This window comes from Lissotriton vulgaris, chromosome 1_1, assembly GCF_964263255.1.
Source record: "Lissotriton vulgaris chromosome 1_1, aLisVul1.2, whole genome shotgun sequence".
NCBI lineage: Eukaryota > Metazoa > Chordata > Amphibia > Caudata > Salamandridae > Lissotriton > Lissotriton vulgaris.
In genome coordinates, this window is record NC_141685.1 from 81,821,411 (window position 1) to 81,845,310 (window position 23,900).

The following is a 23,900-nucleotide window of genomic DNA, read 5'->3' on the forward strand; positions in this document are numbered from 1 at the left end:
AGGCTGCAAACCACCCAGAACGCAGATGCCAGACTCATCCTCAACCTCTTACCAGAAGGCTGCAAACCCCCCAGAACGCAGCTGCCAGACTCATCCTCAACCTCTCACCAGAAGGCTGCAAACCACCCAGAACGCAGATGCCAGACTCATCCTCAACCTCTTACCAGAAGGCTGCAAACCCCCCAGAACGCAGCTGCCAGACTCATCCTCAACCTCTCACCAGAAGGCTGCAAACCACCCAGAGCGCAGCTGCCAGACTCATCCTCAACCTCTCACCAGAAGGCTGCAAACCACCCAGAACGCAGCTGCCAGACTCATCCTCAACCTCTCACCAGGAAGGCTGCAAACCACCCAGAACGCAGCTGCCAGACTCATCCTCAACCTCTCACCAGAAGGCTGCAAACCACCCAGAACGCAGCTGCCAGACTCATCCTCAACCTCTCACCAGAAGGCTGCAAACCACCCAGAACGCAGCTGCCAGACTCATCCTCAACCTCTCACCAGAAGGCTGCAAACCACCCAGAACGCAGCTGCCAGACTCATCCTCAACCTCTCACCAGGAAGGCTGCAAACCACCCAGAACGCAGCTGCCAGACTCATCCTCAACCTCTCACCAGAAGGCTGCAAACCACCCAGAGCGCAGCTGCCAGACTCATCCTCAACCTCTTACCAGAAGGCTGCAAACCCCCCAGAACGCAGCTGCCAGACTCATCCTCAACCTCTCACCAGAAGGCTGCAAACCACCCAGAGCGCAGCTGCCAGACTCATCCTCAACCTCTTACCAGAAGGCTGCAAACCCCCCAGAACGCAGCTGCCAGACTCATCCTCAACCTCTCACCAGAAGGCTGCAAACCACCCAGAGCGCAGCTGCCAGACTCATCCTCAACCTCTCACCAGAAGGCTGCAAACCACCCAGAACGCAGCTGCCAGACTCATCCTCAACCTCTCACCAGGAAGGCTGCAAACCACCCAGAACGCAGCTGCCAGACTCATCCTCAACCTCTCACCAGAAGGCTGCAAACCACCCAGAACGCAGCTGCCAGACTCATCCTCAACCTCTCACCAGAAGGCTGCAAACCACCCAGAACGCAGCTGCCAGACTCATCCTCAACCTCTCACCAGAAGGCTGCAAACCACCCAGAACGCAGCTGCCAGACTCATCCTCAACCTCTCACCAGGAAGGCTGCAAACCACCCAGAACGCAGCTGCCAGACTCATCCTCAACCTCTCACCAGAAGGCTGCAAACCACTCAGAACGCAGGTGTACACAGAGACTTCAGAGAGCAGTAAGGTGAAGTCAAGTGTACACAGAGACTTCAGAGTGCAGTAAGGTGAAGTCAAGTGTACACAGAGACTTCAGAGTGCAGTAAGGTGAAGTCAAGTGTACACAGAGACTTCTGAGTGCAGTAAGGTGAAGTCAAGTGTACACAGAGACTTCTGACTGCAGTAAGGTGAAGTCAAGTATACACAGAGACTTCAGAGTGCAGTAAGGTGAAGTCAAGTGTACACAGATTCGTAGGTGTAGTAAGATGCTCTGCTGGGTGCACTGATTCCTTATATTGCAGTAAGGTGCAGTGTGCACACACCTCTCATAGTGCAGTAAGATACAGTGCACCAGTGCATGGATGCATCTCTAACACAAATGAGGCCCACAAACACCGCCAGGGCGGAAGGAAAGCCCCCAGGGCCCCCGGATAGAAGAGCCCAGCTCAGCCCCCAGGGCCCCCGGATAGAAGAGCCCAGCTCAGCTCCAGGGCCCCGCGGATAGAAGAGCCCAGCTCAGCCCGAGGGCCCCGGATAGAAGAGCCCAGCTCAGCCCGAGGGCCCCGGATAGAAGAGCCCAGCTCAGCCCCAGGGACCACCGGATAGAAGAGCCCAGCTCAGCCCCAGGGGCCCCCGGAAAGAAGAGCCCAGCTCAGCCCGAGGGCCCCAGATAGAAGAGCACAGCTCAGCCCCAGGGGCCCACAGATAGAAGAGCCCAGCTCAGCCCCAGGGGCCCCCAGATAGAAGAGCCCAGCTCAGCCCCAGGGGTCCCCGGATAGAAGGTCCCAGATCAGCCCCAGGGGCCCCGGATAGAAGAGCCCAGCTCAGCCCCAGGGGCCCACAGATAGAAGAGCCCAGTTCAAGCCCCAGGGGCCCACAGATAGAAGAGCCCAGCTCAGCCCCAGGGGCCCACAGATAGAAGAGCCCAGCTCAGCCCCAGGGGTCCCCCAGATAGAAGAGCCCAGCTCAGCCCCAGGGGCCCCTGGATAGAAGAGCCTAGCTCAGCCCCAGGGGCCCCCGGAAAGAAGAGCCCAGCTCAGCCCCAGGGGCCCCCGGATAGAAGAGCCCAGCTCAGCCCCAGGGGTCCCGGATAGAAGAGCCCAGCTCAGCCCAGCTCCTGCAGAGATTCCCTCTAGGATTATTCAGTCTATTTCTACAAACAAAGCATGAGGTGCTGACAATCTCCTACCTGAGCAGAGACCTGTGCAGACGTGTCCAGGCTCTCTCCTCTCCCTGGGGCTGGGGGGCGGGGGGGGGAGATCTGGGGGGTGGTGAGGGGGAACAGGTGCAGATTTGGGGTCTGAGGGGGGCAGATCTGGGGTCTGAGGGGGGTCTGTAGATGAAGGTAACTGCCCACCAGACAGGGCTCCTTCCTCTGCAGCAGGCTGGACACACCAGGAGAGGCCGGAAGTGATGTCAGCACCGCTGCTGATGCTGTCTCTGCCGCTGCTGACCCGGAAGAGGAAACCCTTCTCCGTTTCATCCAATGTGCAGCTTAGTGGGTTTCATCAGCAGGAGAGGAGCGCCCTCTGGTGGCCGCTGATGGAACCGCCGCCTCCAGGAGTTAATACATTTCACACAAACAAGCACTTATACCTGTAAAGACCTGGGATTTCAGATGTCACAGACAGTTCAAGTACAGGGCCTCACACTTGGCTGCTGCTGTGTAAAAGTATGTATAGCTTCTCTTCAGATGAGCATCTTCCAATCACTGGCGTAAAGGACTGAAGAGTATTTACAGAAAGGTGACAACTGGAAGTGGCAGTCTGTATTTCAATGAATATATCTGCATTTAAATGAATATATGAGTATATCGGTCAGTTTTACAATTAAACTGGACAGCTTATTTATTTATTTAAATAATTTATTTGCAGATTTTTCAAATCCACAGCGTGGTACATAGGAAAGTAAACAGAGGAAAATACCATGGAGTTTTAAACACCAGATCAGTGACAATGCAGCATAGGCAACGCGACAATTAAAGGAACAGCTTATTTCTCATTTTCCTGTGTCTGTGGCATATTGCTGATATTTGATACGGTCTTACTCCTTATATTTGATACGGTTTTATATCCTCGAACAAGACTGGAATATAAGCCCCAATTAGGTTTTGAGTTTCTGATTTAAGAGCACAACTGTCTCCTAAAATATTCAGATAGCGGCCTCTTCCAGGCTTTGTTTCTTTACAGTAACCACCTCCATCTTTCAACAGAGATTCAATATGTCTTTGAAACAATGAACTCCTAAGATCATAGAGCAATCAATAATGATCCAAAGATTTCTCACAGCGTGCAGTGAATCATCAAAATGTGTGGGTGTTTCTGGTCTGAGGAACAGGGGAGGGGCATTTCACTAATCGAAAATATTCTACTCCTTCACATAGGCCCCTATATCATAGTACGCTCATCATCAATACACCGTTTATTAGTGAGTGCAACAACTCTTTGCAGCATTGTCATGCAAGCTACCTTGGGCGACACAACAGCAACATTAGTTCGAACGTGTATAAATCATAGCCCTCAAGCCTCACTCATCACGAGTGACACTCACACATTTAGAGGTTATGCTGAAGTCTGACTCAAACCTGGCCCATTCTTCAAAACTATGGAGATGAACTTGAACTTCACACATGACATCTGCTGTGTGCTGAGTAGCATCGCCCTAACTTTCGGCACAGAGCAGACTCCCCGTCCACATTTTGGTGGCAAAACCTTTCTCATATTTCACCTTGAGCACTGCTCATGTTACAGTTCAATAGAATGCTGATGTGAATGTCTATTTTAGTGAGACTTGGTTGTTACTTGTATCGCTTTACTCGTGTTCTCATCATATCTATAAATTCAGTAATGTCTCTTCCTTTTACATAGCTAAAGTCAAATGTTAAGTGCCATCACTCCCTGTAAGGTCATCAGTATGCCAATTCGTTTTCAAACACTTGAGAGGCCATTTTTAAATATCTCAACTCTTTATTGATTTTCCATTTACAATCAACAGGTACGAAAGATCATCTATGAAGCAGAGTCCAAGATACTGTGTAAATCGGAACTTGTGAGAATGCATGGAGAACAGGAAAAACAAATAGCATAACCCTTCGAGATAGAGGTGATACGGCCCAAGAGGTATGAAAGATCATCTATGAAGCAGAGTCCACGATACTGTGTAAATTGGAACTTGTGAGAATGCATGGAGAACAGGAAAAACAAATAGCATAACCCTTCGAGATAGAGGCGATACGGCCCAAGAGGTACGAAAGATCATCTATGAAGCAGAGTCCAAGATACTGTGTAAATTGGATCTTGTGAGAATGCATGGAGAACAGGAAAAATAAATAGCATAACCCTTCGAGATAGAGGTGATACGGCCCAACAGGTACGAAAGATCATCTATGAAGCAGAGTCCAAGATACTGTGTAAATCGGAACTTGTGAGAATGCATGGAGAACAGGAAAAACAAATAGCATAACCCTTCGAGATAGAGGTGATACGGCCAAGAAGATCCCGCAGATGATTAGGGAAGGAGGACGAGGGGGGACACGAGGGGAAGGGACATGGGAACAGGAGTGAAAAGTCAGGGAGCCAGGCCACCTGGCAGCCCCTCAAGAAGCCGACTTCTTCCCATAATAATCAAGGGGCAGGCAAAGAGGACGGAACCAGGCCGATTGGTGTCAGCGTATACTGCTACCGATGTAGGAAGGGTCCCCAAACTTCTGCAGTTAGTCTTTCAGCTTACACATAGGTCTTTTGTAAGTGGCCATGCTGTGCATGCCAAAGATCCATGTACTATGAGACGGTAGTGTGGTGGATGACCTTTGGCTCTACGAAGGCCGTGGTGGCTTAAATCTGGGAATATTGACATTTTGTGAAGCAAGGTCAGACGGGTCGTGAATTGTGGTGTCACCCCTAGGTTGGTCATCAAGGTATCCCAAACTGAGCCCCAGTAGCACAAAAGTACTATACAGTCCCACAGGAAATGCAAAATGTCACAGGCCAGTGAACCACACCTTCAGCACCTCCAGGACTTGGAATCCGCGGTCATATGTGCTTTATAGACCCACTCTGGCTTCCAGTGCCAGTGGTGTACGAACTTGAATTAACTGAATTTCAACCTTTTTGATTCAGTCCTTGGTGCAATTATATCGCACCAATCTGACTCTTACATCTAACAATAAACAACTTCTTGCAGTCCCTAGGATTAAACAGTCACAGACAGGAGGTCGACAGTTCCCCTAAAACGTGGCCAAGTTTTGGAACCAGCTTCCGGACCATATTCGTCTTGAACATAACTATCTTAAGCTCAGGAAGCAGTTGAAGATGTTTCTCTTTCCTTGAGCTGTGGTGAATGATAAGGTGTCACAAGAAGCGCTGGGATGCCCTTGGGTAGCCATGCGCTATACAAGTGCGTATTCATTCATTTATTCAACCTGGCCTCTTGGAGGGAAATGACATGGTCTTTCCAAAGTTCATGGGAGTCCTCCTCAGAGAGTGAGAGGCACAGCCTCTGCTCCAACAAACACCATAAATTGTGGATGGTGACGCTCGAAAAAAAGGCTGTCTGCAGCGGTGTAGCAAAGTAGGATCTGCTTCTATGGTTCCCTTCCCTTGTTGTTCGGTGTTATACTGTTTCTGACTAGTCTGGTTGGGATCCTGCTAACCAGGACCTTAGCCTCTGTTCTTTCTTCCCTAAATTGGCTATGGCAAGTACCTTGGTACATTCCTGTTTGGCTACTGGTGCACCCTTGTAAGTCCCTAGTATATGGTACTGAAGAACCTGGGGCATAGGTGCACCAGGGTTCCTCCCTGGGCTGAAGCATGTATTATGCCACCCATGAGTGTCCCTCTAAATCCTGACTACAGGCCAGCCATTGCAGACTGTGTGAGTTGATGCCTGCACCTTTCAGGAGAGATATAAGCTCCTTATATCTCTCTTCACTGCACTTAGACCCTATAAGTTACCCCTCTGGCAGGCCTTTTCAACCCCATAGGCAGGGTGCTCGGTTTTAAGTGCTCGGTGCCCCTGCATGAGCAGGACACCCCTACAAACTCTGGAGTCCATTCTCCAGGCTTTGTAAGTGGAACAGCCATCCTGAAATAGGGAGACCAAGAGTCATTACGCAATGGCAATCTCGAAACTGACTGGAACGAACCTGGGCATGTGTTGTATCAAACCTGTTGGAATCATACCCCAACACCATATCCGGTGTTGAAGGTATGATTCCAATCACAGGAAAGCTCTTCCGGGGAACCCTCCCTGCTCCCGGGACCAACGTTACAGAGCCTAACAGCAACCTAGGTCTGCTGCCGATGCCAGACACAATTCTGCCCTCCTGCTGCTGGGCCATGGCCGAGCAGGGGAAGGTAGGACAATAGGTTTCCTGTCACAGGGGGGGCGCTCCCCACACTGCAACAGCACCACCTGTTTGCCCGTGTCTCCCAGCTCGCTGCTGTTGCCTTGGACGCGAGTTCGGGCCCTCCTCCACCCGCAGGCTACCACCTGTGCCTCATCCCTGGTCTCAGTGGTCGGTTGCTTTGTGTAATTGTATTGCTTGTTGTATTGTTTATTTTGTGTGCTTCATTCCCCCTGTTGCCTCTTGCGCTACTTCTGTGCCCTTCTGCCTTCTCGCCGTTCCTCCTGTGGTTTCTCCGTCGCTGCGTCCCCTCCGGCCCCACCCATCCACTTGCTACAGTTCGCCTTAGTGTATTTTGTATTGCATTTTGTTGGATTGTTAGTTGTTTTCCTTCCCATTCCTCCTTTTCCTCTTGTGCCATTTCTGTGCCATTTCTGCCTTCTGTACCCTCGCCGTTCCTCCCCCGTTTTCCCGCCGCTGCGCCACCGCCCCCACCCCCCAGCTGCTCCTCCCTTCCACCTCCTCTTCTTATGGCGTCCGCGCCTGGACCGCGCCCAGAGCCAGAACACCTGGCCCCCACGAAAGCCATGACGCCCGTCTCCGCTACTACTTCAGCTCCCTCCACGCACTCAACCCTGGACGATCATGCACCTGCTGCCTGGCTGCCCCGCAACGCACCCAAGGACCCTTCTCTTGCCGGAACTGCAGCTTCACCAGCATCCGGCCCGCCAACCCTACTCCCAGGAAAGAACCCAACTACCTTAGATGCATTCATCTCAACACTCGCAACACTAGAAACCATGTTAAGACTCAGGTTTCAGGTTTTAATGTCTTTATTTCGATAATAAAATCATAAAAGACAAGTAAAAAACATTACAAAACAAGACAACCACTATACATTAAGTTATATAAAAACCAATGAACATATTATTAACTTTGCACTGAAATCATGATTAAAACTAATTATTAAATATCAAACTTTGTTAGTTTTACAAGGCATGTTTAAACCTGGGGCTAAAAAGAGCAGAATTAGCACATTTTATAAGTGAGATCTTACATGATACATTTGGCCACGCATATCACAAAAGTTTCTGAGGTATTAGTTTTCAACACCCAGATCGCCTCGGAAGACCTTCTACAAGAAAGGCGTTTGAACAGGGGTTTTAGCCATGTGGAACGAGGTTCTGAATACTGCGGACAAGCAAACAATAGATGACCTTCTGTTTCTTTTTGATCAGGGCACCAGCTACAGGAACTAGAGGAAGTTTTACCCCAGGATGAAGTAAATGAATTCAAAGGTAAGGCACCCACACGAAACTGATGATAAAGTTTCTTGTCCAGTGGTCTGGTGATGGTGTCCCAGTAAATCTCGCGGGAGGGATCTAGCTGAAAGCTTAAGAATCTTCCCGTGAGGCTGCCAGAACTGGAGGCGGTTACCAAGGAGTGGCGGGTTGAGGCCCAAAATAGTTCTTTGAATTCTTTTTTAGATGGGAAAGTGTTGGTGCCTGGGGAGACCCACAGATGTTTTAAACCCATATCATGCAGGCTCTTTTTCACCGAACGAAGCCATGGGATTCGTTCAGAGCCCCCCATGGACCTCACTTCTGCTAACTCCTTAGCAAAGAGTGTGAGATCCAGGGAGGTCCACAAGCGCCTCCAAGTAGCCACTACTCTAAATCTAGCCATGTCTGTAATTGGTGGGCAGCCCATATCATGACAGAGGGGTATCGATGGGGAGGATTGTCGCAACCCTACCAGGTTCCGAAGGAATTTACACTGGATTCTATAGAGACTAGAGAGGTCCAGACTCACTTACCAGCCGGGATATGATGAAAACTGTGGATCAATCTTTTGTCCATGGGGCAAAGTAACATAATTTGGAAAATTAGCTAAATTAGGATTGCTATATAAGATACAGTGCCAAAGTTCATAATGCCATCTTTGATGTAATCTTTCCTAATTTTTCAGTGCAGGGCAGTAGAAAAACGAATTTGCAGGAAGTCACGTTGAGTGTGGCACTTGTCCTAGCTCAAATTTACATTTTGATACAATCAGTCAGGGAACTTAGAGTCAAAGAACTTAAAGTATAAGTAAAAGATTCATATATTCATTTGAAATTCAAATGCTCCACATTCGATTTCTGAAGAACGAATAAATCATTGTGGCTTCTCTCTGCGCTTCTGGTTAACAAAACACGGCAGAGAAGACCTACAACATAAGCGGGACGCAGTTGGCAGCCGCAGAGTGTACATGCACGTTTCTGCAATGCTCAAAGTCCTCGTGTAAGATGGCCGATCAGTTGAGTGGCGGTTTAGCTGCCGCTTGCTGTATCCTACAAGTGGGATTATACGAAGTATGCATCTAAGACTACTCAAGGTTTCAGTCCTGTTTTTCTATTACAAACTTGCTTCAAATGTTTTGTTTCAGTTAAGCTATTCCTGTAACTGTTCAAAATGAAAAGATTGATCTTGAGAACACAATTTGTCACAAGGGTAGGCTGAGAATCAAGAAAAACAACAAATCTCCTGGTTTTATAGATGCCATCTTGTTTTTGTAAAGACTCTGAATGTGGTTTCCTCAGGAGTGCCAGTAGCTGACGATAGCCCCAACCCTTCCCCCCTACACCACCTCTGCCTATCAAACTCTAGGACACAAGGGTGATATGGAGGGAAAGGAGGGAACAAAACAAGGAAAGTAGGGGGAGACAAAACACTGGACTCTTCGGACACTGCTCTCTTCTGCTTCTGTCTGAAGGTGAAGCTACAAGGAATAATGGATTAAAACAACAACAGTCACCCCACAATTCCCCAATATCAATACATAAACCACTCTTTACCTGAGAGCACAAAAGTGTGTCAATCAACGCAAATAGGAACCCGCCTGGAAACTCATATGAGACCATGGAACTATGGACATCCACTATGGCCTAGATTTAAGGGATGTAAGAAATTATCTCTGGTAAAGACTTTGGTACATACCAATATAGTGGCCAGAGTATACTTCTTACCTAACTAGAAACATCTCTGGGTGAAAAATTTTGTATGTAAAAAAGGTCAGGATCACATAAGTAGTAGCCTGGAGGGTCAAAATTACATACATCAACACCTACAGACTTTATAGTAAGAACACAATGTAAATAGAGTGTGCTACAAGCGCTTTACTGGTTCTTCTTGTCTCAGTACTGTGATGAATGCCAGAATACGGGAAGTCCAGAAAACGAACAGATAATACGGATAATAAGGGGAGTAAGGGATATCGCTTGGCGGACCACTAAGCCCAGAATGCCACGCAACACTCCTCACCACTGCATTCACAAAACCGGCCGTTCGGCGGGACCATAGTCCGGCCCAATGACGAGTCCGCAAAAAACAGGGTGAAGAATACCACAGTGACACGGGGTATAGACAGCCGGCGCAGAGCGAGGGGACAAATAAGAAGTAATGCCCAAGTTAAGCAAAAGGCACTTGGTACTGCTGAAATTGCCTAGGACTCCTTCCGTGACACTTGAGGAGAGTGAGCTGCCTGACGACTCTCGGCGGGTGGATCAGGAAGGGAATGAGCAACACGAAAGAATCAAGAAAACGGAATCGACACACAGAAAATAGTCGCTTGTTAGATCGGGAGAGGTATGACTTGAAATACCGTAAACCCCGAAGGGCGCCTTTAAACCAGAGCTGATGCTCCTGGTAAGTTAGTGGAATTTCAATGTCCTCAAAAGGAACATTTTCCTCTGGAGGTTCCTCTGCTTTGTAGTAGTGGAAATCTTTTGTTACTGGATTTGCTTGTGGAAAAGTAATCCAAGAGTAGAATACCTCTGTCTGCCGATATTTGTGTGCCTCTATCACAAATATGACTTAACCACCTCTCGATGATACCCCATGTTCTATAAGTGTTATAGTTATGGTTTTTCTTTACATTTGCGGGGATGCCCCTAGCATCCGGGTCTGTTTCTGGGAAGGTTGTGTTGTCTAACACTCCTTGAGCGTCTATTCTAGCTCTCTTCCTTTCGTCGTCACTCATTTTTATTTATTTTGAGTTCAAGGAGACAAAGATTAGGTGCACAATATTTTTGTAACACTGTATCCTTCAACGTTGAATAAACCAAAAACTAAGACATAGGATTCTCGGCCTTCTAAGTTTTGGCGGATGTTATGCCCTTTTACCCACTCCAGACGTCTATTGGAGTTTTTACGGGAAAGAGGGGTCTGTGTGAAAAGCACAACTGAGTTACTCTAGTATCTAGCGTTAAATTATCGCCTTACCAAACGTTGGGCGCCATGTAGTGTAGTTCCTATATTCCCAATAGGCTCTGCGCATTGTAATAATATATCCTGTAGTTTAGATGTAGGACTGAGGTCTACTAGGTCTCTACCGGCTATATTAGACTTAATTATGAGTGCCAGCTAGCTCAGAGGTCACTAGAAACGTTCTCGAATAAACAAGAAGGGATTAGTTTCTGACAACCGCATCAAACATGACAACTTTTGTTTCCCAAGAATAAGAAATCAAATCTCTAGAGTCGCGGAAACAATAGATAACAGTTTCACTCAGTCAATCGTGCATGCTTAGTTTGACCAGAGGTGCAAGAGAAATAGAGAGACAGACATTTTCAATAAAAAGGTATTTATTGAACAGTCTTCTTTCTCAAGCAGTGAAAATGAACTGCTACAATAGCAAAGCTTACTATGAAGTACAATGCATATAATACGAACAGTATTATAAAGTAATACTGTAAAAGCATGATATGGTTTCCAAGCCATAAAGTGAATAAAATGTATAAAATGTATAAAATACATACAGTGATAAAAGGATGACTAAAATACTCAACTGTTGCTTCTAGAATACGCCTACCCCGGTGTACCTAACCTAAGTCTGGTAAGAGGGAGAGAGTATTAGAGGAGGAGTTTAAGTCTAGGAGTTCTCTGCCTGGAATCTGATTCCAATAATTCTCTAGGAGGTCTAGTCAGCTCCGTACCTTTGTTCTAGAATGAAGGAGGTCTTGCATCTCGTTCTCAGGACTCGATTTCCCAGATACCCGCAAGGGTTGCCTGGAAACACTGGAGCTGGATTTCTCGGCAAGAGAAATGACAGTCTCGCAGTGCGTCTGCTGGAGGGTCGGCTTCCTTTGGCACTTGCTGCTGCAGGGCGTCGGGCAAGTAGATAGTCGATCTGCTCCAAACCACCGTATGTTTGTTTAGGCAAATCAAGGCATATTTATACTTTGAAGATGCCGAGTTTGACGCATGTTTGGACTTAATAACGTCACTCAAAGGCTCATTTTTTGGAAAACGCCGGGAGTTCTAGGAGAACTTAATATTCAAGCAGGGGGACGTCCCGGGCTGCTGAAGGCGGGTTTTTCCAAGAAAACATTGTTAATTCTTGGAGCTTAATGGAAGTATCCATGCCGTATTTGGGCTGTATGGTTTGGGCCAAATATGGTAATGATTGCTATGCCTATATAAGGGAATGATAAAGTATACCTATATAAGGGCATGAATCGGGAAATTTATACTAGGGTCCGAGATTCATTTACAACAAAGTGAGTTCCTTTTTGCTTTAAGCATTCTCTATTTTCCACAAACTTGTTGTACCAAATACCTTTAAAAAAGCAATTATTTGCTTTTTTCAAAGTGCCATGTGGCAGACATACATGCTCGGTATTTACTGAATCGGTAATAGTGAATGGCTTCCTATTCATTCCAGGCCCATATGCTTTACATGCAAAAAGAAAATGGGCTAGTGACTCCGTGGGAGCTGCACATTCTGGGCAGGGAACAGATGTAGAATTACACTTGTTCCAGCCTGCTGTGATTTCATTAATCGGGAGGGTTCCAAACCTCAGCTTTAAATAGAGTGTCCTGTCTCTGGGATTTTGAATCAAGTCGAGAAATGGTTCGAGCTTCCTAACAGGTTTGTGCTCCAGAAACTGCTCAGTAAGGGGCCCCCATTTGGAATTATGTAACTCCTCCGCCTGCACCCATTCCCAATATACTTTCATAATTGTTTGTTTGGGTGGCGGGCACTGGCTGGCCCACGTTTCGCTCAACCCTATATTTGAGACAAGCTGCCTAAGTTTGCTTATCCACTTGATCTTATTACAGGTGTTCAATTTAATGAGTTCCTCGAAGGCTGCTGCATAATTTGGCTGTTCAGGTGTCCTTCTTAAACATGCCCAAAATAATGGAGGGCAAAGATATACTATGTCTTTAATCAAGCGTTTACCCTTTTCCTGACAGAGGGGCTTTAAAGGGGTGGAGGCTGGAAGAGAAACCAGAACTCTAAGGAACTTATTCTCAGATCTAACCAGGTCAATGGTGTTCTCAAACCCCCATAATTCAGACCTGTATACTGCCGAAGACAATGCTTTCCCTTCGTACACCATAAGGGCCGGAGCTATTGGTTTACTAGTAGACGCTCACTGCTCTCTTATAATTGCTCCTGACACTCGTGTGTGGTTGAGAAGCATTTTGGCCATGTGGGAGTTCCAATTCATCCTGTTATTAACCCGAACTCCCAAATAGTCAAACGACTCAACCACCTCTAGTGGAATACCATTAAGGGAGATTTTATTCCAAAATCTTTTTGAAGGTGACAGGGTAATTAGCTTGGTCTTGGTGGTGTTGATGGTTAGGCCCCTTTCCACGCAAAACAAGCTAAACCTATCCAGCAGTTTTTGAAGGCCTGCTGGGCTTTTAGAGATCAGGAGGGTGTCATCGGCAAAGAGCAGGGTAGGTGTTTTCTCCCCCGCCAGGACTGGGGCATCGGCTGGGTCCTCTCTCAAATGGTCTACCACGCCATTAACGAAGAGAGAGAACAAAGTTGGGGCCAACACACAGCCCTGGCGTACCGCCCTGTTCACTGCCACCCTCTCTGTCAACTGCCCCGGATCCCCCATCTGATTTTGGCACAGTTCCCCTCGTGAAGTTTCTTAATAAAATCAAGAAGAGAAATGGGGAGGCCCAGGTCTTGCAGCACCTGCCAAAGTTTATCGCGGGGCACCAAGTCGAAGGCGGTCTTTAGGTCTATAAAGGCCAGGTATAGACTGCCTTTCCCGATGGTCACGATTTTCCAGTAAACCATAAAAAATCTGAATACCTGGTCCATCGTGCCCACCTTTTGTCTGAAACCTGCCTGGAAGTGTGAGAGAATGTTCCCTTCTTCCATCCAAGACCCTATCCTGGAGACAATGACCCTGCCAACTACCTTCTGGATTACATCGATTAAGCTAATCGGCCTGTAGTTGGCAGGGTCCTCTCTAGCACCTTTTTTATATATGGTTACCACCTCATCTCCCTTCCACGAATCGGGGATGGCGTGGCCCCTTGCAATAAGATTCATTAGGAGGGAAATAAATGTGGCCCAACGCACAGGATCATATAAGAGTAGATCTCCAGGAAGACCATCGGGCCGGCAGCCTTTCCCGGGGCTATACCCTTAATGACCACATGTACCTCTTTGATTGAAAAGGGTTCTGCTGGGACAGAGTTCTCTGATCCAGATCTTACAGGAGCGCTTTGTGGGGACTGAGATTCTCGTACGCCACAGTACAGGTTGAGAAAATGGGTGTACCATTGTTGCTCTGTAATGTGGTTCGGGATAGGATCAGCTCCCCTTCTATTGGCTTTATTAATTAACTCCCAAAATAAGGTTGGGTCTTTCATCTGGGAGGCAGATTTAAGCTCCTGCCAGTGCTGTTCCTTCCAGTCACGCTTCGCTAAAACTGTGGCTCTTGAGTACTCCTTCCTGCCGCCTCTTACTAATGTCAAGTCTTTCTTGCTCAGGGCTACAGTTAAAGCCTTCCTCTGTCCTCTGCATGTGGCCGTATACCAGAGGTTACTCGATTTTACAAGGTTCAGTTTCAGCGTTCTAGGCTCCTTGATAATAACAAACGAGCCCAGCCTCTCTATTGTGTTACTATAAAATGTAGTAAGGGGGAAGACCTGAGTTTTTTTCATGGGCTACGTTAAACAATTCCAGCTCTACAATCTTCTGCTCTATGTGCTTCCTAATACTGGATAATTTGTCCTGACATGCAACCAGAAGTGCCTAACCTGGATGCAATTTCGTTAGACATGCTCAAAGCAGCCTTGCTGTCAGCATTTGGAACTAAATTGGACCCCATCCTACTCCGACTTTCTACACTGGAAAGCAGCCTGTCTGCACTGATAGCTACTTACAAAGGGACCGTGTCCTTCTCTCCACAAGTATCCCTCTTACAAGGCCTACGATCTCGACCACCATTTCCAGTCCCAGTGGTAGTGGCACAGGAGCAGGAGACAGAGCAGTGTCTATCACGAAGCAGCCTAGTCACATGGTAGGAGATACAACTGCACCTATTGCCCAGGACTGACCACCAGCACCGTTTAGCCAACCGGAGGGGGGCGGGGGCACCCAGAACCCAGTATCTTTTCAGTCTCTGCAATCTCAGGGTTTCAAAGTGGGTGGATTGTACAGTTCCGATGATAGGTGGGAAGGGCTGGAAGCCATGCCCCCGGGGACTAGAATAACTATTATCCTAGTTTGGGCTCTATTCATCTCCTACCAGAGTCCACGACGCTTGTTGTGGTGATAGCTAGAGTACCATGCCTCAACCCCGGGACCAAGGAAGACTTTTACCAGCTGAACAATAAGGTGGTGCACTGGCTCAATTAAAACATTGCCCCTGGGCTTAGGGTGGAAAACCAAATTCTCATGGTGCGCCAGACACAGTGGGTTGGTAGCGCCAAGAAATCCTGGCTTGGGGACTGCAATATCATCAATTTTACCAATCCAGTCATGGTAAACCGAATCTTAAGCACGGTTGCCCAGTCTAACTACAGGTGTTGGAACTCAGCAATCTTGACACTCCCGCTGGGATACTTCTACAGACCCAATTATTACCGCCTACAGTCCCTGCGCAAGCGGCTCCAAGAGGTGGGCCATAGGGGTCGTGCAGAGGGGATTATAGTGGTAAGCACAGCAAATAGGTTTACTCCTATGAGCTCATAGGAAGATTGCGATTGACAATGTGAGGGTCCCTCGGACCCTGTGGCACCCGCATCCCAGGGAAATGTATCGCCCCCGGAACAGGTATTGAGTGTGAATGGAGGGTGTACATTTCTTTCTTGGAATATCGCGGGCTGAAGAGTAAGATTGGGAACACCGAATGGTTGGCCCTTGTTAAGAGTTTTGATGTGATATGCCTCCAGGAAACTTGGGCTGGAGACAATAATTAGCACCTGGATGGCTATAAAACCCTCTTTGTTCCAGCTACCCCATCCAGGTCAGGGAGAGCCAAGAGGGGGCTTATCACCTTTGTTTCTCTAGCTGTCCTTGGCATCACGATGCGTAATTATTTCTCTATTGGCATCGGGAGACCCCTTGTGGGGAGCTGCACGCCCTATAAATTCAACTACAAATACAAATCTCCACTCCCTGTAGGAAGGAAAATGCTACTTACCAGTGTGCATCTGTTCTTGGCATGTAGAGCTGCAGAGATTCACACTCTGTGCATAGATGGCCATCTGGTGTGGGGCTCGGATGCTTGCACCTTGTTGTCTCGGAAGAAGTCTTTTGTAGTCACAAGATAGGGGACTTCTCCTTTGGACGATAGTGCGCATGGGCATCAACTCCATCCTCAGATTGTTTTTCGCCATGAAGGGAAATGATGGAGTTTGTAAGAAACAGAGATGTCCATGAGAAAGTATCTAAGATAACACTGGAACAGATACAGGTTACGAGGAGGTGGGGGGCGTGTGAATCTCTGCAGCTATACATGCCAAGAACAGATGCATACTGGTAAATAGCATTTTCCGTTCGAGGCATATGAGTCGCAGAATTCACACTCTGTGCATAGATTGTACAGCCGTGTCTCCCCTAGCGGTGGTTGCCTGTATCTGTTGCAGTGGTTTGAAAAAGTGTTTGCCTGTACATCTACACAATAGTGTTTGGTGAAGGTGTATGTAGTAGAACATGTTGCTGCCTTACAAATGTCTTCTAGGGGAATGTTCCCTAAGAATGCCATGGAAGTCCCTAGTGGGCGTGTTGAGTGCGCTCTAGGGGGAATTGTTAACATGCATTTTGCTTTCTGATAGCATATTTGAATGCATTTTACTATCCACCTGGCAATTCCAGCATTGAAAATTGAGTTGCCTTTATGAGGTGGTGAGAAAGACACAAACAGTTGTTTTGTTTTCCTAAAGGGTTTAGTTCTATGTAATAAAGTAAAGCTCTTTTGACATCAAGCGTATGAAGACCTCTTTCCGCTACAGAATCAGGGTTTTGGAAAAATACTGGTAACTCTACTGATTGATTAAGATGGAATGGAGAAATCACCTTGGAAGAAATGTTCTAAGAACCACTTTGTTGCGATGTATTTGTAAAAATGGTTCTTGTACGGTTAAAGCCGGAATCTCACTTACTCTCCTGAGAGAGGTGATTGCGACAAGGAAAGCTACTTTCCATGTAAGGAATTGTAATTCACATTTGTGTAAAGGCTCAAACGGGGGACCCATGAGCCTAGTAAGAACATTGTTTAGGTTCCACACTGGAGATGGTGGCAGTCTGGTTGGAATTATTGTTTTAAGGCCTTTCATGAAGGCTTTGATAGCAGGTACCCTAAACAATGACAAATGTTGCCCGTTTTGTAAGTAGGCTGCAAGAGCAGCTAGATGTAATCTGATTGATGAGTATGCAAGATTTCATCTTTGTAGTAAATAGCAAATAATGTTCTGAATTGAAGCATCTAATGGGTCAATTTTGTCGTTATTGTAGTAAATGACAAATCTTTTCCATTTAGCTGCATAGCAAGCTCTAGTAGTCAGGCGTTCGGCTTCTTTAATAATATTCATACAGTCCCTGGGAGGTTCAGGTAACCGAACTCTAAGATTTCAGGAGCCAGATTGCTAGATTCAGTTGTGCTGGATCTGGGTGCCTTATCTCTCCATGGTTCTGCGTCAGCAGTTTTGGGGACAGATGAAGTTTTTGGTGTGGAACTATTGAGAGTTCGAGGAGTGTTGTGAACCATGGTTGCCGTGCCCATGTGGGAGCAACCAGGATCATCTTGAGAGACGGCTGTTTGAGCTTGCGTACTACTAGTGGGATGAGTGGGAGTGGCGGAAAAGCGTACGCAAATCTCCCTGACCAATTCATCCATATTGCATTGCCCTTGGACAACGGGTTTGGGAACCTGGCAGCGAAGGTGGGGCATTTTGCGTTTGAGTGTGTTGCGAACAGATCTATCTCAGATTGGCCCCACATTTGGAAGAAAGGTTGAAGGACTTGTGGATGAAGTTCCCATTTGTGTATTTGTTAAGTCTGACGACTTACCAGATCCGCTATCTGATTGTTTACTCCTGGAAGATGTTCTGCCAGGAGATATATGTTTTGTGTAATGGCCCACCTCCATATGCTTTGCGCTAGGTGAGACAGCTGCAAAGAATGTGTTCCTCCTTGCTTTTGTATGTAGTCCATTGCTGTCATATTGTCCATCCGGACTAAGGCAGCCTTGTTGAGGAGATGTACTTGGAACTAGAAATATTGCCAGTGGTTCTAGGTGATTGATGTGGAGCGCTTTTTGTTGAGTGGTCCACTTGCCCTGAATTGTGTGATTTAGGAGATGGGCTCTCCAGCCGGTGAGTGGTGCATCTGTTAGCACTATTTGTAAAACTGGCTCTAGGAACCGCCGTCCTTTGGAAAGGTTTTGTGTGTTCCACCACTGCAGAGAGTGATGTGTTTGGCTGTCTACCAACATCAGATCTATAAATTGTCCCAGAGCCTGATTCCACTGACATGCCAAACATGCTTGTAAAGGGCGCATCTGAAGTCTTGCGTGAGGTTCAATGAAAATGCAAGAGGCCATCATCACTATTAGCTGCATAAACACTTGTGCTTAGAGAGAGTGTTGAGGCTGAAACTTGGTGATGAGGGTTTGCATGCTGGCTATCCTGGCTGGATTGGGGTATGCTAGAGCTTTGCAAGTGTCTATTGTAGCTCGTAGATACTTATGTACGTAGGAGGGTTGAAGGTGTGACTTGGTGTAGTTTAGTGTGATCCCTAAGTCGTGTAATAGCTGGATCATTTGATAAGTGTGATGAACAAACTGACGTATGACTTGGTTTTTAAGAGCCAGTCGTCGAGGTATTGAAATGCGTGGATTTGCTGCCTTCTTGAGTGCGCAGCTACTACTGCAAGGCACTTTGTGAACACCCTGAGTGCTGTGGTCACCCCAAATGGAAGGACCTTGAACTGATAATGCTGGCCGTCCACTGTGAATCTTAGGTATTTCCTGTGAGCAGGGTGAATGGGAATTTGAAAGTAGGAGTCCTTGAGATCTAGTGTGGCAAGGAAGTCGCCTCTTTAAAGCAGTGGAAGGATCTGCTGAAGAGTGATCATGTGAAAATTATCTGATTGGACGTAGAAATTAAGAGGTTTAGGGTCCAGTATTGGTCTTAGAGTCCCGTCTTTTTTGGGGATTAGGAAATACAGGGAGTAAACCCCTGTTCATTGATGTTGTATGGGAACTGGTTCTACTGCGTGCTTTTGAAGCAGTGAAAGAACTTCTTGTTTGAGGTGTGTTAGATGTTCCCCGGACATTGGACGCTGTTTGGGTGGTAAGTTGAGGGGAGTAGCAGAAAGTTCTAGGCAGTAGCCATACTGGATAATATGTCTTACCCACTTGTCCATAGTGATGGAATTCCAGACAGGTAGGAACTGTGATAGTCTTCCTCATACTGGAGTGGAATGGGCTGGAGGGAAGTCACTGCTTACTAGCGAGGGAGGTGCGAGTGTTGTTGTTACCTCAACCTCTCCCTTTGTTGTTACTTTCCCTGTATCCACCTCTAAAATATCCCCAACTGGTATACGTTTGTGTGGTGTTTTTGTATGAAGAGGACGTAGTGTCTCTACCAATGTTCTTGGATTATCCTCTGTAGAAGGAGCTGCGAAAGGAACCACATGTGGATGGAGACTGTAATGCTCCCATGGATTTAGCAGTCTCCGTGTCCTTTTTAATTTTTTGGTGTCTACAGCCGGTCCAAAAAGGTGTTGCTGATTGAACACCTGGTTGAGGATAGTTATTTGTACCTCCTGTTTGAAGCCAGAAATGTGCAACCAAGCATGTTGTCTGAGTAACATGCTAGTGTTAAAGGCCCTAGAGGCGGTGTCTGCTGCATTAAGGGCACACTTGATTGATGCATTGGTTATTAATTTACCCTCTTGGATGAGATCATTGGCCTTGGTCTTGTATTGATCTGGTAAATGTTGCAATAGGGTTTCTAGTTGGTCATAGTGAGCCCTATCATACCTAGCAAGTAATGCTTGTGTGTTGGCTATCCGCCAGTGATTAGCTGCTTGAGCAGCAACTCGTTTGCCGGAAGCATCTAATAATTTATACTTCTTGCCGGAGGTGGTGCCTCACCAGAGGTCTGAGAATTAGCCCGTTTTCTAGCATTAGCTACCACCAGGGAATCTTAAGGGAGTTGACTTTGATGTAGGCGGGATCATTGAGAGGAGGTTTATATTTTTTGTCAATTCTCACATTGAGAATTCTAGCCCTAACAGGGTCTTTAAATATGTCAGGAGCATGTTTAATGACACCTTTTAACATTGGCAGGGTTTGTACAGTCTTCAGTGACTGCTCAAAAGTGTCTAAATGCATTGAAACACCATGGTATGTAGCTGCCCTATTTACCAACTGACTAAAACCAATATTGTCATCTGGGGAGATGGCTTTGTTGGGTATGCCTGGGTATGCCTGTTGGGTATGCCTGGGGATCAGGGAGGTCTGGAGGGTCGACCGGGTCATCATAATCGTCCCAGTCGTCCTGTGGTACGTCTGTTGGTATCAGGGTCTGTAAAAGGGTCATTGTTGCCTCCCCATCCCCTAAATCATCATCGACCTGTGGTAATGGTGAGTTTGGTGGAAGTATAGGAGAGTGTGGAGGAGAGATAGGATTGGTAGGAAGAAAAGGAGAGGAGGGTTGTATAGGTTTAGTAGCACCGTTTTGTTCCTCAACAGACACTGCAGGAATGTGGAGTGTTTTTATTATTTGGATCGATAGGATCCGGTCGAAAAAGTTCTTCCTCTTCGGTAGACGCTTTCGGTGCCGATCTTTTCGGGTCCAAGCGAGGTTTGGATTTCTACTCCGGAGCCTTGGAAGGTATTTTTGGATTCTTCGGCTTCGATGTGGAGGCGGAAATCTTTTTCGGTTCCGAATGTGTCCGAATGTGTCCGAATCCCGCGCCAGGATACTCCCCAGTAGCAGAGCGCGCTATAAAATGGTTTATAATAATGTGTGCATTTCGGATCAAATGCATTTTCTTTCGGCGTCGGGGTGGTCGATGCTAATTTCTTTCTGGGAGTAGGATGTGCTCCCGACTTCGGTGGCAATGGATCCTGTGGGACACTAACATGCGGCTTGCTCGGTCACGAGCTGCCTGAAGACTTGTCCTTTGTCTTTGGAGCCAGCCCGGGGGCGGGGCTTCTGAATATTGTTTTCGGTCAACAGGCAAAGTCTTGACCAGGGCCTTCTTTTTTGCAGGTGGGGTTGGGGATGCGGCAGTGGTACTCACTCGTTGATCTGGAGGGATGGGGTGGTCTGAGATGGATTCGTCTGCTTCGGACACGATTTCCAGTTCCTCCGAATCTTCCTCCGGGACATCGGGCCTTCATCAAAAATGTCTACCGGTACCAGAGCTGCTTGCTGCGCAATGATGTGTCATCGGGCCCGGCAATCACAGATGGTCTTTTTGGATCGAAAGGAGGCGCAGGTATGGCAATTATTCTCGTCGTGCTCAGTCGAGAGACCCAGATTACAGACCTTGTGGTGGTCACTGTGTGGGGTCCTTTCCATGAGCCATAGGCCCGAATGGCGTCGATAGGCCCAGCGGCCCGTGTCGATGACCGGAATGGGATATTTGAGGAGCGCGTCGAAGGTCACGCGATCGAGAAACAATACCGTCGAATTTTATGATGGTTTGTGCGTCGAAAAGGTTTGGAGATATGGTGCCGAACCGGAGAGCAGAAGTTACATCCGAACCCAATGGCCGAAAAAAACAATCTGAGGATGGAGTCGATGCCCATGCACACTATCGTCCAAGGGAGGAGTCACCTATCTCGTGACTACAAAAGACTTCTTCAAAGTCAACAAGGTGCAAGCATCCAAATCAAACACCAGATGACGATCTATGCACAAAGTGTGAATTCTGCAGCTCATATGCCTCGAACAGTGGGTTTCTGTTGCAGTAACTTGGTGCAGAACAAAGTTAAGAGTCGACATGGCACACATCCTTGTGTGCCATGCCCACAAACCACTGCCCTGGCATACATCAGTCACCTTTCTAGCTGGGTGCCCTATGCCAGTGGTGAGTGTACAGGTGCATGAGCCCTATATTCCTACAGTGCCCAAGTCTATTCCTGGGTATTGTAAGTGCAGTGATGCCATTAAGAATATATGGTGCTGGGAGCTTGTCATTACGAACTCCACAGCACCATAATGGCTACACTGAAGACTGGGAAGTTTGGTATCAAACTTCTCAGCACATTAAACCCACACTGATGCCAGAGTGGTATTTAATGTAAAATGCACAACAGAGGGCATCTTAGAGATGCCCCTGAAACTCGACCAACTCCTAGTGACCTGACTGAGTGGCTGCTTAGGCTGCCACCACCAGACATGTTGCTGGACGCCTGGGTCGAGAGCTTGCTGCTCTCGGGGGCCTGAAACAATGCACATCCTGGGAAGAGGTGCCAAGCCTCCTCCCCCAGGATAGGCAGGGTTCACGAAGGGGAAGCTTCAAAGGCATGCCACCTTTGTGAGACTCTCCAGACCATTTGCCGCTTTCAGCAATGGGTCCCCAGTGGTTCTACCCCCCACTTTGGGCGGGAGAACCGGCGGAAAAAACAAATGCGGAAGAGAGGTGTGCCCACCTCTGCCAACTCCATCCCTAAGGTGGGGGAGGCGAGGTGAAGCACAACCTTGAGTCCCTACCATCTTGAGGATGGGGGGACCCAGCCAACCAGGGACAGGCTCCTGCCCTCCTCCCACTGGAGAATGACAGAATAGGGGGTGTACCCACCTCAGGGAAGGGACCCATTGGTCCCTGCCTTTTACCTACCTCTAACACCCCTAAATTTAGTATTTAGTGCCTCCCTGAACCTTCCTTCCTCAGGTCCAGCAACAACAAGAAAAGAAGAGAAGGACGAGAAGCCGTGCAGAGCTAACAAGAGGGCGAAGTCCACTGACTTGGCCCCAGCCCTGTCTCCCCTTGAACCTGCTCCTGCGAAACCCCGGCCTTTTCAACAGCCAGCACCCTCACAGACCCCAGAGGACCTGCCTGCCTTCACTTTCAAGACTGTTTCTCGTGTGAACACCTGACGTATTTAAACTGCAGCTTCTGGTGCCAGCCAGAAACCGAGAATCCAACCCACTCCACACCTGCCTGTAGCCTCAATCCAGAGGACTCCCTCTACCGTGACCGGAGCGGGTAGGAAAATGCGACGTCCAAAGCACCCCTACATCCAACGCCCCACGGCCTTGTGTGCCCAACCCAGCGGTGCCTAACCAACCTACAAGATCCCAACTTACCACTCGAAGTGGTGGTCGCTCCTGGAAGATCCTCGTCCACAAGCCTGCAGTGTTTCTTTGTCCCGGAGAATCTCCATTGAAATCAACAGGGCACCGACCTCAAAACAGCCCTAGTGCCGCTGAGGGTGCACCTTTGGTCCCCAACTTGCCCTGAGCTAAACCCTAGGAGCTTTGCTCCCACAATCCTGTGGCCTGCTTGCCAGCCGCCACCAAATGAAGCCCCCCTATCCTCCATAGGATAACATTGGGCCTCAACACTCTGCACCCGTCTGCCCTAGTGCCGCTGAGGGTGCAACAACAGTGCATCACTGACCCTGGGAGACCCCCTGAGTCTAACCCCAGAAACTTAACTCCGACAGTCAATTACTTACCTGAGAACCGTTAACCTGTTTTCCCTCCGTTGGATAACATGGACACTTTTTCTCCAAAATGTTTCGAAGTGTGGAGTTTTGAAATCTAAAAATATTTTTTTTAATTGCACAAATAACCAAAACATGTTCACTTACCTGTTTCAAGGGAATGTCCCAGTGCTGAATCTAGGTATCGAAAGCGATACAAAAGGGGATGATGGACGGAGCGTTTGAGCAAATCAAACACTCATCCCCAGTCAACTGATCTGGGTTTAATCCATCACCATTCTTTAGCTCACTCCACCACCCCAGTTCAGACATGGCCATATGCAAATCAGTCTGACTCTGTGCCTCATGGGAACAGTCCAGCCCGAACTG

At 47.7% G+C, this 23,900-nt stretch overlaps 1 protein-coding gene across 1 annotated transcript in view; it reads right to left on the reverse strand.

The window, feature by feature from the left end:
• LOC147737434 (uncharacterized) overlaps positions 1 to 23,900 on the reverse strand; it is a 908,239-nt gene that overhangs the window by 357,039 nt on the left and 527,300 nt on the right. The window contains exon 2 of the transcript XR_015297373.1: positions 2,453 to 2,524. The gene's annotated coding sequence lies outside the window, so the exon portion shown is untranslated. The remainder of the gene's footprint in view (positions 1 to 2,452; positions 2,525 to 23,900) is intronic.